This window comes from Scyliorhinus torazame, chromosome 5, assembly GCF_047496885.1.
Source record: "Scyliorhinus torazame isolate Kashiwa2021f chromosome 5, sScyTor2.1, whole genome shotgun sequence".
NCBI classification, from domain to species: domain Eukaryota; kingdom Metazoa; phylum Chordata; class Chondrichthyes; order Carcharhiniformes; family Scyliorhinidae; genus Scyliorhinus; species Scyliorhinus torazame.
In genome coordinates, this window is record NC_092711.1 from 141,242,157 (window position 1) to 141,261,771 (window position 19,615).

Genomic DNA, 19,615 nt, shown 5'->3' on the forward strand with positions numbered 1-19,615 from the left:
ACACACTTGCTGATGAAGTCTGTGACGGTGCTGGCATACTCGTTTAGGTTGGCTGCTGAGTTCTTGAATATGGACCAGTCCACTGACTCCAAGCAGTCGCGTAGGAGCGCTTCCGTTGCTCGGACCAGCATTTGCACAATCTTCATAACCAGATTCTCCCGTTAAGTTGCTGCTTGTATGCCAGGAGAAGGAGCACCATCTTGTGGTCCGATTTTCCGAAGTGCGGTTGGGGGATGGATCGAGAGGCGCCCTTGATGTTCGTGTGGCAGTGGTCAAGGATGTTGGGACCCTGTTGGGACAGGAGATGTGTTGGTGGAATTTTGGCAGTACACTCAGGAGGTTGGCCTGGTTAAAGTCCCCGGCCATGATGAACAAGGCCTCTGGGTATTCTGCTTCGTTGTTAGGTGTGACCTCGCTCGTGTTTCATCAGTTTGGATGAGGTTCTAAACCTCTTAGCACAGTGGGAGCAGCTGAACGGTCTCTCCTCAGTGTGAATGCGCTGGTGGATCATCAGTACCGGACAGCTTTTAAACCCACTCCCACAGTCGGAGCATTTAAAGGGTCTCTCATTGGTGTGAGTGACGTTGTGGCTCAGCAGGCTGGATAATTGAGTAAATCCCTTATCACACACAGAGCAGATGTATGGCCTCTCCCCAGTGTGAAGTCGCTGGTGTGTCTGCAGGTTAGATAACTGAGTGAATCCCTTATCACACACACAGCAGGTGAACGGCCTCTCCCCAGTGTGAATGCTCTGGTGTCTCTTCAGGGTGGATAACTGAGTGAATCCTTTATCACACACAGTGCAGACGAATGACCTCTCCCCGGTGTGAACTGTCTGGTGTCTCTGCAGGTTGGGTAACCGAGTGAATCCCTTCCCACACACAGTACAGGTGAACGGCCTCTCCCTAGTGTGAACTCGCTCGTGTCTCCGCAGGCTGCCAATGTCAGTGAATCCCTTTTCACACTGAGAGCAGGTGAACGGCCTCTCTCCAGTGTGACTGCGTTGATGTCTTGCCAGCTTGTGCGGGGCTGTGAAACTCTTCCCACAATCCTCACGTTTCCATGGTTTCTCCATGGTCTGGGTGATCTTGCGTCTTACCACGTTGGACGATCAGTTGAAGCCTCGACCACACACAGAACACCTATACTGTCTCTCCGTGCTGTGAATGGTGTAGTATTTTTTCAGGCTGTGTCACTGGTTAAAGCTCTTTCCGCAGTCAGTGCTCTGTAACAGTCTCACATGGGTATGTGTGTGTCTCTCCGTGCTTTTCCAGACACACTGATGTTTAAAATGTCTTGAAGCAGACAGAATAGACAAACATTTCTCCTTCTAGATTCAAAGGCCGATGATATTCGGTTCCCAAGAATTGACTCAGTCAGTTCTTGACGTGATATTTAGTTTGAGATATCGGCCTCAAACACCTCTCGTTCGAACTTCCTGCAAACAGATTTTACAATTGTAATCATTGTCAGTACAGGATAGAAACTCAGAACAGACAATTCTAGTTTCTATCGAACATTCTTTCCTCTCGCTTTCCCTAAAATACTCTAAATCCCAATCCCACACACTCTCCCTCCATTCTCACTCTGCTGTATCTAATATTCACCCTCCCAATTCTCCTGAAGGTGCTGATTCAGGCTAATTGACAGATCCAAGCTCACTGCTTCCAGAGACCTGAAAATCTTCATGCAGGCTGCCAGACAGATACATGTCTATATTAGTGGATGAAAAATGTGTAATATACAGACTGTATGACTGTATTCACTTACTTTCCCTCCCAATTTTCCTGAAGGTGCTGATCAACAAATCTAAACTCACTAAAACCTGTACAAGAGTAGAGAATCTCCATATAAGTACATTTACTGATTAGAGATAGGGAAATTCTGAGGTAGAATTTTATTTAGTCATGGAGCGGTCATGACAGGGAACTCACTGCCCACAAGGGTTGTGGAAGTCGAGATGATCAATAATTCAAAATAAAATATGAAGAAAATAAGCTTTCAGGGGAACAGGGATATCGAGGGGGAATGGGACTGACTGGATTGCTGTCGAGAGAGTCAGCATTGACTTGAGTTCCCAAATGGATTCTGTCAGTGCTGCAATGACTGTATGACTGGAAATATATAATGTAGGTACAGTACTATTTACAAAACTAGAAATAATAATACATGTATTTTATGACAGAACCATCAATAATATATCTAATACATTCCATATAACACTAGATATATCTCTGTCCGATATAAAACATTTTTTAATTCATTTACGGGATGAGAGAGTCCCTGGTTCAGCCAGCATGTATTGCCCATCCCTAGTTGCCCTTCAGAAGGCAGTGATGAGTTGCCTTCTTGAACCGCTGCAGTCCTGGAGTTGTTGGTACATCCCTTGTGCTGTCAGAGACGGAGTTCCAGGATGTCACCCCAGCAACAATGAAGGAAGGGCAATATATTTCCAAGTCTGTCTGGTGAGTGACTTGGAGGTGAACCTCCAGGTCGTGGGGTTCCCAGGTATCTGCTGCTCTTGTCCTTCTAGATAGTAGTGGTTGTGGGTTTGGAAGGTGCTGTCGGAGGAACCTTGGTGAGTTACTGCAGTGCATATTGTAGATGGTAAACACGGCTGCCACAGTTCGTCGGTGGTGGAGTGTTTGAATATTCGTGGAATGGGGAGCAGTCAAGCAGGCTGCTTTGTTCTGGATGGTGTAGAGCAGCATCACGAGTGTTGTTGCAGCTGCACTCAACCAGGCAAGTAGTGATTATTCTATTACAAGCCTGACTTGTGCCTTGTATATGGTGGACAGGCTTTGGGGGTCAGGAGGTGCGTTACTCGCTGTAGTCTTTGGCCTGCCCTGGTGGCCACCGTATTAATATGGCTAGTCCAGTTCAGTTTCTGATCAATGGTAACCCTCAGGATGTTGGTTGTGGAGGATTCAGCAATGCTAATGCCACTGAATGTCAAGGGGCGGTGGTTAGATTCTCCTTTGTAGGAGATGGTAATTGCCTGCCACTGGTGTAGCACAAATGTAACTTGCCACTTATCAGCCAACATCTGGACACTGTGCAGGTCATGCTGCATTTGGACGTAGACTGCTTCATTATCTGAGGAGTCACGAATGGTGCTGAACATTGTGCAGTCACCCACAAACATCCCCACTTCTCGCCTTATGATGAAAGGGAGGTCATTGATGAAGCAGCTAAAAATGGTTGGGCCTAGGAGTGTGCCCTGAGGAACTCCTGGAGCTGAGATGATTGTCCTCCCAACCACCACAACCATCTTCCTTTGTGCCAGGTATGACTCCAACCAGTGGAGAGTTTTCCCCGATTCCCATTGACTCCAGTTTAGCTGGGGCTCCTTAATGCCATAGTCGGTCAAATGCTGCCTTGATACCAAGGGCAGTCACTCTCACCTCACCTCTGGCATTCAGCTCTTTGGTCCATGTTTGAACCAAAGTTGTAATGAGGTCAGGAGCTGAATGACCCTGGTTGGACCCAAACTGAGCGTCCGTGAGCAGGTTTTGCTGAGTAAGTACCACTTGACAGCGCTGTTAATGACTCACTCCATCACTTTGCTGATGGTGGACAGCATTCCAACAGGGAAGTAATTAGTTGGGTTTGATTTGTCCTGTTTACTGTTCAGTTTAATGTCAGCCATCTCCTGGGGAAGTCAGCCCTTTAATTGTGAACATTAGGAAAGAGACCATCCTTTTAGGCAGACACAAAAATGTGTCAAGCTGAGGGAACAAAGGATGTCAATGTCTTTAAGAAAGTGAGAGAGAGAGAGAGAGAGAGACCTGGGCCAAGCTTTCCAGAGTCTGCACCCTCCCTGGATTCACTTCCCTTCAGTTGCTGCAAGTGACCAATTGAAGGTCAGAATGAGACAATAACTGGAAAGAGGGAGAAAAGAAAGTGTTTTACTCACAGATCTTGGAGACAGGAGTCTGTGTGCAGCTCAAGCTCATTCAGGGTTGGAGAAACAACAGCTTTGTTCGGCAGAAACCTCCATGTCCAGCTTCCGCATTGAGACAATGGGGGAGCTCTGATTGGTGCAGAAGCAGGATCCTTCCGGTCCTCCAATCTTCCTACTGGTCAACACCTCAGCAGTAAGGTCAGCGGAAGTGAGCTCCCCTGCACATGCGCAGCTTCCCCTTCCCTTAGACATGCGCAGCTTCCCCTTCCCTTAGACATGCGCAGTCCCGGGTCAGGGGAGGGGTAGGTCACCGACGGCCGGAACTGTCAGCCGGTTGCCTGAAAACCTTGTCTCGAGACTATGTGGGGGAAGGGGAAAAATGGGTGGGGGCGGGGCTCCCGCGACTGCGAGCTGGGCAGTGACGTCACCGCGGAGCGGACTTAGTCCTATTGGTTGATTTAGAGGACGAGCTCCTTTGTGATGTCACAAGGTTGGACAATGAGTTTCAGACTAAAACTTCCTCCTCTGGGCAACATCTGGGAGCAAATCAGTGTCTCCCCCTTTCATAACTTAGTAAGATATGGGAGCAGAATGAGGCCATTTGGCCCATCGAGTATAATCCTTCAACCCGATTAAAAATCTGTCTAACTCTTCCCTAAATTTACTCACTGTCCCAGCTCCACCGCACTCTGGGATAGTGAATTCCACAGATTCACAGCCCTTTGGGAGAAGCAGTTTCTCCTCAACTCTTTAGAATTTGTTACCTTTTTAAAAAAATAATCTTTATTGTCACAAGTAGGCTTACATTAACACTGCAATTAAGTTACTCGGAAAAGCCCCTACGCTCCACATTTTGGCTCCTGTTCGGGCACACAGAGGGAGAATTCAGAATGTCCAAATTATCTAACAGCACGTCTTTCGGGGCTTGTGGGATAAACTGAAGCACCCGGTGGAATCATAGAATTTAGTGCAGAAGGAGGGCATTCAGCCCGTCGAGTCTGCACCAGCCCCTGGAAAGAGCACCCCACCCCAGCCCACCTCCACCCCATCCCCGTAACCCAGGAAACCCACCTAACCTTTTTGGACACCAAGGGCAATTTATCATGGCCAATCCTCCTAACCTGCACACCTTTGAATGTGGGAGGAAACCGGAGCACCCGTACAAAACCTACGAAGACACGGGGAGAACATGCAGACTCCACACAGCCAGTGACCCAAGCCAGAATTGAACCTGGGACCCTGGAGATGTGAAGCAACTGTGCTAACCACTGTGCTACCGTCCTTTTAGATTGGACACTAGACTAGTCAGTTAAAAATAAGCAATGAAATTGAGTTCAGACAGAGATCTGCATGAACTGACACCACTTTATTCACAGATTTAACAGAGTAATCACTGTACTTGAATCAATGTTATTCGCTTTTGGAATTGAATGAATTAAGGGTCAGATTCACTATATCACCCCCAGTATCAGATAGGTCTAAGACTATTACTTCTCGTTCTAGAATGCTGGAAAGACGTGCTGTTCGGTGAATTGAACATTCTGAATTCTCCTTCAGTGTACCCTAACAGGCGCCAGAATGTGGTGACTTGGGGAGTTTCACAGTAACTTCATTGCCTTTTAAAAAAAAATGTTTAAGTACCCAATTCATTTTTTCCAATTAAGGGGCAATTTAGCGTGGCCAATCCACCTAGGCCGCACATCTTGGGGTTGTGGGCGAAACCCACGCAAACACAAGAAGAATGTGCAAACTCCGCATGGACAGTGACCCAGATCCAGAATCGAACCTGGTACCTCGGCGTCATGAGGCGGCAGTGCAACCCACTGCGCCACCATGCTGCCCCATTGCGGTGTTAATGTAAGCCTACTTGTGGAAAAAAAAATAAAGATTATTATTATTATTATTATTAAGTGGGAGTAGCCTCTCCAAGGCAGCCTTCAGGACACGTGACAATGCAGAGTCGCTGAGCAGAAACTTATAGCCATGTTCCGCAAACATGAGTATGGCCTTGACTGGGACCTTGGATTCATATCGCATTATATTCATCCCCCACCATCTGGCCAGGGCTTGCAAAATTCTACCAACTGTCCTGGCTTGAGACAATTCACACCCCTTTAACCTGTGATTATCCCTCTCTCCAGTCACTCCGCCTGGACCTGTAAAGACTTAATTACCTGCAAAGACTCACATTCAAAAGTATCATCGTGCATCATTGACTTTGTCTATGTATGTTTCTGGAACCCACCTCTTCATTCACCTGAGGACGGAGCTGTGCTCCGAAAGCTGGTGATTCGAAACAAACCTGTTGGACTTTAACTTGGTGTTGTAAGACCTCTTACTGTGCTCACCCCAGTCCAACGCCGGTATTACCACATTAAAGTAAAGGGGCAAAGTGGCAGCACGGTGGCGCAATGGTTAGTGCTGCTGCCTCAGGGTGCCGAGGTCCCAGGTTTGATCCCAGGTTAACATTTATTATAAAAATGTTTCACCCCCACAACCCAAAGATGTGAGGGTTAGGTGGATTGGCCACATTAAATTGCCCCTTAATTGGGAAAAATATAATCGGGTACTCTAATTTTTAAAAAATGTGCTGTCCAAATGAAAATTAATGTTTTATTGAAGACGGCCACTTGAACTCCCCGACTACTCCCAAACACCAAGTACCTGTTCATGAACAGTCTGATTAACTATCTAATTCATACAGACCAGCCCACCCATTCTCAGTGAGTCTCTCTCTTCAAAGTACAAGGCTGATGGGCTAATTGAGGTCATTAAAATTATCAAAGCTTTTGATAAACACAGTGGATGTTTCCCACTTGTAGGGGTAAGAGCAAAACTTAATTCAGGAGAAACGTCTTTCCAGAGAGTAGTGAGAACGTGGAACTCACTACCACAGTGAGTGGTGGAGGTGAATAACATTGATACATTGAAGAGGAAGCTGGATGAACATATGAGGGAGAAATAAATAGACGGTTACACTGATAGAGTAAGATGGGAAAGCATGGGAGGAGGATGAAGTGAAGTAGAAATACTGGCAGAAATTGGTTGGGCTGAAAGGCCTGTTTCTGTGCTGTATATTCAATGTAATTTAGCCTGGTATTGCCTTTAACTCTGACATAGTCCATTCTGGATTAAAGAGAAAATGTTTCACTCACAGAACGTTTCAGATCATTGTTTCCAGCTATTGTCCAATCAATGCCTTTGTCAGCCTGGTGTCTGAGTGAGCTGCTGAGATAATAAATTCAACTACAAACATCAAATGTGATTTCTTCTGATATATCTTTGAAGAGCAGATCTTTTTCAAGTGGACTGAATTGGTTATATTTTCTCGGTCACAGTCCTTTCCGGCAACAATTATTATTTATTAGACGGTCTTATTTAAATTATGGAGTCTGTTTTATACAGTAAGAAGTCTCACAACACCAGGTTAAAGTCCAACAGGTTTATTTCGGAGCACTGCTCAGAAAGCTTGTGATTTTAAATAAAGCTGTTGGACTTTATCTTGGTGTTGTGAGACTTCTCACTATGCCCACCCCAGTCCAACGCCGGCATCTCCACATGTTTTATACAGGACAAAGCACCAGCTTGTTCAGTACCCCATCCACCACCTGAGCTCCCTTGACCTCCAGAGCACAATGGTGGCAGTGTGTGTACCGTCTACAAGATATTTCACGGTACCACAGTGATAGGGCAGGACATTAGCACAATAATAGGGGCAGGACGTTAGCACAGTAATAGGGGCAGCACGGCAGCACAGTGGTTAGCACTGTTGCTTCACAGCTCCAGGGTCCCAGGTTCGATTCCAGGCTTGGGTCATTGTTTGTGCGGAGTCTGCACATTCTCCACGTGTCGGTGTGGATTTCCTCTGGGTGCTCTGGTTTCCTCCCACAGTCCAAAGATGTGCAGGTTAGGTGGATTGGCCAAAGTAAATTGTCCTTAGTGTCCAAAAAGGTTAGGTTGGTTTACGGGGATAGGGTGGAAGCGTGGGCTTAAGTGAGGTGTTCTTTCCAAAGCAAGTGCAGACTCGATGGACTGAATGGCCTCCTTCTGCACTGTAAATTCAATGATTTATGAGCTCACCAGGGCTCTTTCGACATCACCTTCTAAACCCATAACCTTGACTGTCATGAAGGACAAGGGCAGCAAACACATGGGAACAGCACCAACCACTCTGTGTGGCAGCGAGCTCCACATTCTCACCACTCTTGTCCTTCTCTTCTCCTTCATCTGTTCATCCAGTCTCCCCTGATATACATCAATACTATCCACCTCATCCACTACCCGTGGTAGTGAGTTCCACAATTACACTGTTCGCTGGGTAAGAGGATTATTTTTGTAACCTTTGTCTTTTCCCTTTTAGTTACTGCGCAGTTTCTCAGATCGATTTGCTGTTCCTGGAATGGGGTAAAGGACAGGGAAAGGATGAGACTGAGACTTCACATCACTTCCCGAACACCATGGCTCAGTCAGTCTCACACTCTCGCCTCTGAGTCTGAAGGTCGTGGGTTCAGGTCCCCGCTCCAGAGACTCGACTCCCCCATACTCCAGGACTGACTCTCTTTCAGTCTTCAGCTGCCAGGTTCCTAAACTCTGGAATTCCCTCCCTTGACCCCTCCACTTCTCCTCCTTCAACACTCTGCTTAAAACCTACCTTTTCCATTCAGTGACATCAAGGACTTGAAAAACTCACGGGAGATAATTTATTTGAAATTCATCCAGAATATTAAACTCCAGCCCAGTTACAGGGATTATTAACAACGACAGAAAATACCTCAACTTTCAGAGTGAACATGGCTCAGTCCAGGGTGTGATTAACAGCAGCAATAGCAGCAGAATCCAACCCGTACATTCAAACAGAAACTCACTGGTGTGTCAGGAAGTGAGTGACTCCCTTCCCACTGTTATGAGCCAGGGCTTAGGAAACTCCAAAGTGTATTATGGAGTTCACCTTATCTACAACCTTTATGTTGAATTTAGCTAGGATGAGCACAAAAGCCTTCGCGTCAGGTGTGATTCATCAGACTCCCTAGACACCTTAATTAAAACAAGGTTTATTCGAAGAATATAGTTTACACACACACACACACACACACATATATATATATAAACACACAGCAAGAACTATCAATTACAAATATAAGGCGCCACACAGCTACAGTAATTATGGATAACACTTAATGAATTCCCCCTTTAACTGTTCCAATTCAATAACAAAATCCAGTAAACCAAAAAGCCCTACTCAAGGGCGTTGCGCAGCACACTGCATTCTCACTTGAATGGGACTGGTCTTTTTCCTAAAATTTCGATCCAGTCTCAACCAGCAGGTTTAAACTCCTTCCGGAAATCAAACTATATATTTTAAGTTACCAAAGCAGGTATCCACAACCAATGTTTTTTTTACTGGAACAGATATTTAAAATGAAAGTAGAGAGAGATAGGGGAAAAACACTTATTTCCTCCTCTACAGTCCAAAATGAAACTGAGACCAAACACCTGACAGCGATAGCCCAGCTCCACACACAAAATGACATCACTGAAGCCATGTGATAAGACAAAAACCTTTCTTCAAGGGACACTCGCATGACACCACACACACAACATTTAAACAGCCTCTCCCTGGAGTGAACTCACCGGGGCGTCAACAGATTAGAAAACTGGGTGAATCTCTTCACACACAGGGAACATTCAAATACACCTAAGATAAAAGCAAATTACTGCAGATGCTCAATCAGAAACAAAACAGAAAATGCTGGACAGTCTCACTGGTCTGCCAGCATCGGTGGAGAGAGAATGGAGCTACCGTTCCGAGTCTGGCTGTCTCTTTGTCAAAGCTGGAGGGAACTGGAAATAAGATGAGATTTCTCCTGTTGTGAGGGGCGGTGGCGTGCAACAGTGGGGCTGGTTAGAGGACCAGTGACAGGTGGAGATTGACAAAGACGTAGTGGCCAAAAAGACAAAGGTGGTGATAATGACTAAGAAGGGTCCAACGCCAGCACCTCCACATCAAGAAGGGTGTTGACAGTGGCACATTAAGAGATCAGAATGTGCCTTTGTTCTTCCATTAGCACATGCTGATCTCTTGATGTGGCAATATCAGCACCCTTCATAGTAACTTATATGAACAACGTCTGATGCATTTATTTATAAGAAACAATAATGAAGTTTGAGAGATATGATTCACACATGACTGTAAGTAACAGCTTCATAGAATGTGAAGGCGACTAACTGTGTAAAAGAGGTGACTTTAATGTGAATGGTGAGAGTCAGTCTTAGATTATATATTATTCGTACATAGGAATAAAGCTTTGAAACCTGATTCTGAGTACCTCCTGGTGGGCACTGGGTTGTCCCACAACGGTCATTCTCAGCCTCAGAAGTTTCTGTTTCATGAGTTACTCAAAAACACGATTCTTTCGCTGAAGACAATTCATTACATAATGATACTGAGAATCAATGATGAAAACACTGATTAATCATCCCCAGTGCATTTCCCGGGTTCAAACACCTCCGGTTACCATCCAAGACCCATATTTTGTTTCAACTTTCAAACTGATGACCAGTTTGACTATTTTCACATCACCTATCAGCAAACACACCTTTCCTCTGGAATCTGTGACTAGTATTTTGTCGATCTTGAAAATCGGCCATCATGGAATCCTCCATCTTTTGCCTTATTGTGAGTCTTGTGTATTTAATACGAAAGTACTTGGAAAATGAGTATTTTCCACAACACGTGCTTTTACAGAGCAGCATGATGAGGAGAGAGTCTCTCCCATGGAATTGAAATTCACATCAACAACAAAATGCAATCGGCATGAAAAATGCCTCCACAATCGAGCAACTTAACTGAGAATACAGACCCTGGGATTTCAAGATGAAACCCCTTCATCTCTTACATGACTTATCAAAGTCTGTAATATATTTCTCCATGGATGACCACCTATTTCCTGAAATCTATCAAAGGTTAACAATGCTTCATATGCTTCCAACCACTCATCTTTTTTATACGACTTATCCAAAACCGTAATGGAATATCCAATCAGTTTTCAGTATCCAAATCATCCTCAACGAATTCCGAAAATACTTTCCTCATAACCTTGTATTTTGCTGTTAATGATGAAGCCAAAGCCCTATCCAGCCGCTTTCAGGGGAAGGAAGTGACCCGTGTCCACATCTCAGCTTCACTGTTCCATTCCTGATATTGTTCTCCCTCCGAGAAAATTCAGGGATAATTAAAACCTGTCCTGCCATTCTGTAACTAAAATGTCAGCAGCAATGTGCTTCTTCTCAGAGAGAGAATAAAACTTCTTACACACCAACAAAGCACCAAAGTTTAGTGTTGATCCTCTGCTACCATGTTATTCAAAATAGTAAGAAGTCTTACAACACCAGGTTAAAGTCCAATAGGTTTGTTTCCAATCATTTCATCAGGTGACTCGCCTGATGAAGGAGGTGCGCTCCGGAAGCTAGTGATTCGAAATAAACCTGTTGGACTTTAACCTGGTGTTGTAAGACTTCTTACTGTGCCCACCCCAGTCCAACGCCGGCATCTCCACATCATTCAAAATAGTATCTGCAGAGGAAGAATTGGTCTAAAGTTGAGTTGTACCTTGAACAGGTTTTTTCCCAAAACAACAAAGGAAACACAGATACTCTCCCAGTTCCCCACCCTCACCCTTATCCCATTCCACCCTATCCCCACCCTCCAACGCTCAGTTCTCCTTCCTTGAAGATGCTGACTCTCGTGTTTAGCTTCACCCTAATTTATTGCCCTCCCCAAAATGTCACCCAGGTGTCTAAATCTTTACACCTGAAGTTAACCAACTGTTTTGTTAAGGGGGCGGCACAATCCAATCCAGTGACTATCCGCATGTACTTTGTGTCAGTTCAACGCCGGCATCTCCACATCATTTGTATCAGTTGGGTCCCCGCGCCCCCCTTTTCATCCCAGTTCCAGGAGTTTGGAGACTGGGTCTGGAGGAGGAATGGCGGCTGCAGCTCCCATAATCCCTGGCGCTGGGGAAATTGCTTTATCCGCCGCGCGGGCAAGCGGCCCAGGACTGCGCATGTCCAAGGGAGAGGAGAATCTGCGCACGTGCAGTGGAATGCCCACCCCCTGACCGTCATACTCAGATTTGGACCAATGCGAAGAGGTGACGCCGGCCAATCAGAGTGCGGGCGTTGTGTGAATGAAGCGTGATCTTCACACAGACTAAATCTTCCTCCTGTCTTCAACATCTGGGAGTAAAACATTTTCTTTTCTCCCCCTTTCCATTACTTTTCTCATTCTGACCTTCAATTGGTCACTTGCAGCAACTGAAGGGAAAGGAAGTGAATCCAGGGAGGGTGCAGACTCTGCAAAGCTTGGCCCAGGTCTCTCTTTTTTTGTAAAAAACATTTTCTGACTTTATAACAGTAATTACAAATGTAAAAATAACTCAGGAAATAAAACCGCCCCCCCTCTCCCCCCGCAGCCAACAACCATACCCAGCCAACATGGCTTACACACTGTTCCCCAGTCCACCCTCCACCTCCACTCATTGGTCTCGCCTAAACTAAACTATCTCCCTCTTAGCCAGCCCCCCCCCCTTCGCCCCTTACTATATCTGCTGCCGACTTCCCCAAAGAAGTCGATAAATGGCTTCTACCTCCGGATGAACCCCAACATTGATCCTCTTTGGGCGAACTTGACTTTCCAACGCCTGAGAAACCCAGCCATGTCACTAACCCATACCCCTGATTTCGGGGGCTCCGAGTCCCTCCATGCCAGTAAGATCCGTCTCTGGGCTACCAAGGAGGCAACGGCCAAAATGTCAGCCTCTCTCGCCCCCTGGAATCCAGGGTCTTCCGACACTCCAAAAATCACCACCTCTGGACTCGGTGTCACCCTTATCTTTAAAACCATGGACATGACATCAGCAAATCCCTGCCAAAATCCCCTGAGCTTCGTACATGCCCAAAACATGTGGAAATGGTTTGCGGGCCCTCCTGCAAACCGCCCGCACCTGTCCACCACCCCTTCAAAAAACCTGCTAATCCGGGCCACCTTAAATTATATCAGGCTGAGCCTGGCACATGATGAGGACATTTTGACTCTACTCAGAGCATCCTCCCACAGACCCGCCTCTCGTTCCTTATCCAGCTCATCTTCTCACTTGCGCTATACCTCCCCTATCTGGGTTCCCTACCACTCCATAAGTTCTTTATAAATTTCCGATACCATCCCTTCCCCCACCCTCGTTTTTGAAACTACCTTATCCTGTATCCACTGGGGCGGTAGAAGCGGAAAGGTCAAGACCTGCCCCATATGAAGTCCCTCACCTGCAAATAACAAAACCCATTCCCTCCCGGTAGTTCAAACTCCTCCTCCCGGGAGTTCAAACTCCACCTCCAAACAAGAAAAGCTCCCACCAATAAATAGATCGCCCAGCCTCTCAATCCCTGCTCTCTGCCACCTCCAAAACCCTCCATCCAACCTCCCCAGGATAAACTGGTGGTTCCCACAAATTGGAGCTCACACCCTCTCTTTTTTAATGTTTTAATTTTTAAATAAATTTAGAGTACCCAATTCATTTTTCCAATTAAGCGGTATTTTAGCGTGGCCAACCCACCTAGCCTGCACATCTTTGGGTTGTGGGGGCAAAACCCATGCAAACATGGGGAGAATGTGCAAACTCCACACAGACAGTGACCCGGAGCCGGGATCAAACCCGAGACCTCGGCGCCATGAGGTAGCAGGGCTAACCCACTGTACCACCGTGCTACTTCTCTCTCTCTCTCTCTTATAGACATTGACATCCTTTGCTCCCTCAGCTTGACACATTTATTTGTCTGACTAAAAGGATGGTCTCTTTCCCAATGTTCACAATTAAAGGGCTGTTTTCTCCAGGAGATGGCTGACATTTAAGGGGGCAGGAAAATAATATCGGACAGAGAAATGTCTACTGTTGTTTTTATGGTACAGATCAGATATATTATTGACGGTTCAGTAATAAAATATGTTTATTATTATTTCTAGTTTTGTAATATAGTTGTGTGTCTGTTATATTTTTCCAGTCTCAGAGTGATTGTAGCACAGAAGGCGTCCATTCATTAATTCGAAACCATACCGAATCTGTTGAGCAAACCAGTCAGTACAATTACCCTTCTATATCCATGTTCCCCTGCAAGTTTAGTTCCTTCATGTGCCCATGCTATTTCATTTTGAAATCAATAATCATCGCAGCTTCCACCAACCTCATAGGCAGTAAATTAGAAGTCCTGACAACTTGCTCCTGAATAAAGTTCTTCCCGCATCCCCCATTTCTAATCAAGCAATACAGTTCAGCGGCACAGTTGCACAGCTACTCACAGCACCGGAGACATTGGTTTGATTCCGGCTCCAATTTCCGGGTGCTCTAATTTCCTCCTACAGTCCAATGGTGTGCAGTTAGATGGATTGGCCATGCTGAATTGGCCCTTAGTGTCAAAGGTGTCCAGGTTAGGTGAATTGACCATGATCAATGCACAGGGTTATGAGGATACGGCAGGGAGTGAGCCTAGGTAGAGTGCTTTTTCTAAGGGCCGGTGCAGACCCAATGGACTGAATGGTCTCCTTGTGCACTGCGGGAATTCTATGATTCTAATTCTGTACATTACCCAAATTCTTTAGTCCAGTATCATAGACAGATATATATCTGGCAGCTGCAGAAAGATTTCGAGGTACCTTTTTTTCAGGACAGGTTGCAATGTGCATGGATCTGTTGATCAGCTGATTCAGCATCTTCAGGAGAATTGGGAGGGTGAATATTAGGTACAACAGAGTGAGACTGGAGGGAGAGTGTGTGGGGTGGAGACTTACAGCTTTTAGGGAATGAGAGAGGAAAGAATGTTCCATAGAGACTGGAATTGTCTGTTCTGAATTTCTATCCTGTACCGACACTGAGATGATTTTTGTGAACTCATTTTACCTGATATTAGAAGATGAGGATTTGCAGACAGGTATCTCACACCAAACATCACATTAAATCTGACAGAGTCACTCAATTGATCAGGACCTGAATATCATCGGCCTTTGAATCTAGAAGGAGACATGTTTTTCTGTTCCGTCAGATTCTGAAGATTTTAAACATCCGTGTGACTGAAAAAGCACCGAGACACACACACTCGACGAGAGTGTTCCAGAGCACTGACTTTTAACCAGTTACACATCCTGACAAAACATCCCCATTCACAGCAGGGAGAGACCGTATCCGTGTTCTGTGTGTGGACGAGACTTTAACTGATTGTCTAACCTGGAGAGACACGAGGACACCAGCAGCTTGGAGAAGCCATGGAAATGTGGGGACTGTGGGAAGAGATTCAGATCCCCATCTGAGCTGGAAACCCGACGCATTCACACTGGGGAGAGGCCATTCACCTGCTGTGTGTGTGGGAAGGGATTCAGTCAGTCATCCACCCTGCAGACACACCAGCGAGTTCACACCAGGAAGAGGCCTTTTTCCTGCTCCACGTGTGGGCACCGATTCACTCATTTATCCACCTTGCAGGCACACAGGTGAGATCCCCTGCTCTGAGTGTGGGAAGGGATTTACTAAGTCACCCGATCTGCTGATACACCAGCGAGTTCACACTGGGGAGAGACCATTTACCTGCTCTGAGTGTGGGATGGGTTCAGTACTGCAACCCAACTGATGAGACACCAGTGAGTTCACACCAGAGAGAGGCCGTTCATCTGCACTGAGTGTGGGAAGGGATTCGCTCATTTACCCAACCTGTTGCGCCACAATGTCACTCACACCAATGAGAGACCCTTTAAATGCTCTGACTGTGGGAGCAGCTTCAAAAGCTCTTCGGTACTGATGGAACATCAGCGCACTCACACCGGGGAGAGACCATTCATCTGCTCTGTTTGTGGGAAGGGATTCACTCAGTCATCCTATCTGTTGAAACACCAACAAGTTCACAAGTGATGACAGGGGTTGGATTCTGTTGTTATCGCTGCTGTTAATCACATCCAGGACTGAACTATGTTCATTCTGACACTTGGTGAAGTGGGAGAGTCGGAGGGTTTCTTTCTGCTGGACTGGCTGTTCTCACGACTTTGCTTCCAGTGGGCTGATGCTCTTTGAGACTGGGAGTCAGAGAATTTACAGTGCAGAAGGAGACTATTCGGCCCATCGAATCTGCACCGGCCCTTGGAAAGGGCACCCTACTTAAGCCCACACCTCCACCCTATCCCCGTAATCCTATCTAACCTTTATTGGACATTAAGGGCAATTTAGCATGGCCAATCCACCTAACCTGCACATCTTTGGACTGTGGGAGGAAACCGGAGCACCCGGAGGAAACCCACGCAGACACAGGGAGAACGTGCAGACTCTGCACAGACAGTGACCCAAGCTGGGAATCGAACCTGGGACCATGGAACTGTGAAGCAACAGTGCTAGCCACTCTGCTACCATGCCACCCACAATTAGGAAGTATTAGGAAACCAAAGATAGTTTTAAGGGATTTATATTTGTATGGATAAACATTTGAAATAAGTTATAGTTTTGGGTAAGTATAATTTAATGCTTTTGTGCCTCAAAGGGAGTTGTAGTTAGATGTCTGTGTGGGGGTTAGCTTCAATCCTGAGATACTATCGTGTTTAGATAGCTCCGCGTGAAGTAAAGGTAGTTTCTTAGCAACTAGAGAGATGCTGTAAAGTAGCAAACAGCTTTCTTTGTCCTTGTATATTTCAGTTGAAAGCTAGCAGCAGTTGCAGGCAGTTGGAATAAGGTCACAGAGCAGGGAACAGCTTCCAACTCTGCTAGGAGAAGCTGGAGAGAGAAACCAACTCTCTCAGCTTTGCTATAAGAAAAGCTGTACATTGGAGTAATGTGCAGGAAAGAAGATTCAGAGGAAACTCAGGGATAGCTGGGTCTGAAAACCTGTAAAGAGAACAGGATTCTGTTCAGGGACACCAGACAAAGGTGAGAAGGAATTGGTTAGTAAAAATACAAGACAAACGTTTTCTAAAAATAATCCTCATTGTTAAAATGTGTTAAAACCGTCTATGAACAAATTGAAAAGTCTGTTGAATTTGTACAACAGTGAAAGTCAAAGGAGTGAATTCCTAAAATGGGTTGATCCAAAATCCTGGCATGGATGTACTGCTAAAAATGGAGTCAAAAGGGCCCTTTGGAAAAGTTGGACTGGATTTTGGAATGTGGATCACTAAGTAAAGGTATTGTTGTAAGGGAATATTATAAAAAGTATTTTGGGAGTGAAGTTTGAAACTTTCTAATGACAATCATCTGGGGGGATTCTAAGAAATCCGGACACACTAACTTTGTGCCAATGAGACTATTGGGGCTTCAAATGTATTTTGTCATCCATGTTAGTCTTAAAACTTGTGTGTATTGGTGAAGCGGAAGGAGGTGTAAAGGAGGATTGTATTATAATCCATTTTTATGTTTCATTTTTTTCTTATTGATAAACTAATCAGTAGCCCCGTGACTCTGTTTCATTTAAAAAAGTTAAAGTCTTTTGAGCCAGGGTTCCATTATGAATCTTCCTGTTCCGTTATAACGTCAACTGGGATCGGAACAGGAGTGAAAATTTCTACTGAAATGGAAACATGGAAAATAGGAGCAGGAGGAGGCCATTCGGCCCGTCAAGCATTCTCTCCCATTCATTCTGATCATCCAACTCAGTAACCTGTTCCCGCTCCCCCCATGTTCTTTGATCCTTTTAACCCCAAGATCTCTATCTGACTCCTTCTTGAAAACATACAATGCTTTGGCCATAACTGCTTCCTGTGGTAGCAAATTCCACAGACGCACCGCTCTCTGGGTGAAGAACTTTCTCCTAATCTCAGTCCTCTGTGGTTTACCCGTATCCTCAAATACTGAACAAACACATTTATCCTGATGTGGAGATGCCGGCGTTGGACAGGGGTGGGCACTGTAAGAAGTCTTACAACACCAGGTTAAATTCCAACAGGTTTGTTTGGAATCACGAGCTTTCGGAGCGCTGCTCCTTCCTCAGGAAACTAAATAGTATTTTTACCCCAACTACAGACAGATAGAAAATAAATTCAGAAAGAACTGGAAAAAAGCAGCAGGACTGGCAGCATCTGGGAGAGAGAAACAGTTGAAGTTTCCCGTTCAATGTAAATTTACTTCAGAACTAAAGGGAGAAATGTGATGGGTTTGATGATGGTGAGAAAGGGGGAGAAAATGTCCTGGAACAAAAGGCAAAGGGAGCGGTACTGGTGACAGTAAAGAAACAAAGCATTGAGGCAGCATGGTGACACAGTGGTTAGCTCTGCTGCCCACGGCGCAGAGGACCCGGGTTCGATCCCGACCCCGGGTCACTGTCCGTCTGGAGTTTGCACATTTTCCCCATGTCTGCGTGGGTCCACCCCCACAACCCAAAGATGTGCAGTGTAGGTGGATTGGCCACGCTAAATTGCCCCTTAATTGGAAAAATATAATTGGGTACTCTGAAAAAATATATAAAATCAAAGAAATAAAGCATTTATGAGTAAGTGGTCATGGCAGACTAACAGACAGCTCTGTCGGGGAGTGAAAAACATGTAAACAAGATGCAGACTGGCACTCGGCAAAAAAACAAATCAAAATGGAGGAGAGAGTTCAGGGTGTGAAGTTGTTGAACTCAATGTTGAATCCAGAAGTGCCTCATGGGAAGATGAGGGGCTGTTCATCCAGCTTGTGTTTTTCTTTTAAAATTTAAAGTACCCAATTCATTTTTCCAATTAAGGGGCAATTTAGTGTGGCCAATCCACCTACCCTGCATGTCTTTGGGTTGTGGGGCCAAAACCCAAGTAAACACGGGGAGAATGTGCAAACTCCACACGGACAGTGACCCGGGGCCGGGATTGAACCTGGGATCTCGGTGCCGTGAGACAGCAGTGCTAACCAATGCACCACCATGCTGCCCCATCCAGCTTGTGTTGGGCTTCTCCGGACCATTGCAGCAGGCCGAGGACAGAAATGTGAGCCTTAGAACAAGGTGGTGAATTCTTTTTATTTTTAAATAAATTTAGAGTGCCCAATTAATTTTTTCCAACTAAGGGGCAATTTAGCGTGGCCAATCCACCTACCCTGCACATCTTTGGGTTGTGGGGGCGAAACCCACGCAGACACGGGGAGAATGTGCAAACTCCACACGGACAATGACCCAGAGCCGGGATCGAAGGTGGGACCTCGGCGCTGTGAGGCTGCAGTTCTAACCACTGTGCCACCATGCTGCCCTAAGTTGGTGAATTCTAATGGCAGCAACGGAAAGTCAGGGTCATGCTTGAGGACTGAGGGGGTGTTCCACAAAGAGGGCAGGGAACAGGCTGCAGATGAATAAAGAGAAACCATTTGTGTCCAGAACATTGTGAACATCCTTTTACTCTGGTTGTCTTTGATCCTCAAGTCATTTTTGTATTTTAAACATGTCCTGTTTCATTAATAAACATTTATCTGTAAAATATATTTGAACCTTTTGGCCTTTTCATGATAAAATTGATGCATTTTAGAGAAAGTGGGTGAGAGGGGTTGGCAGGCTCTTTAACAGAAAGTGAGTCCCTCTAAGGTAATTGGCAAAGGAGCCAGAGGGGTAGAGATTTTATTTTATTTTTTGACACTGATTTGTTCTGACCTGCCTCAAAACAGATTCAATTGTATCTTTCCAAAGGAGAAATACCTGAAAGGGAAGAATTTGCAGGGCTGTGGGGAA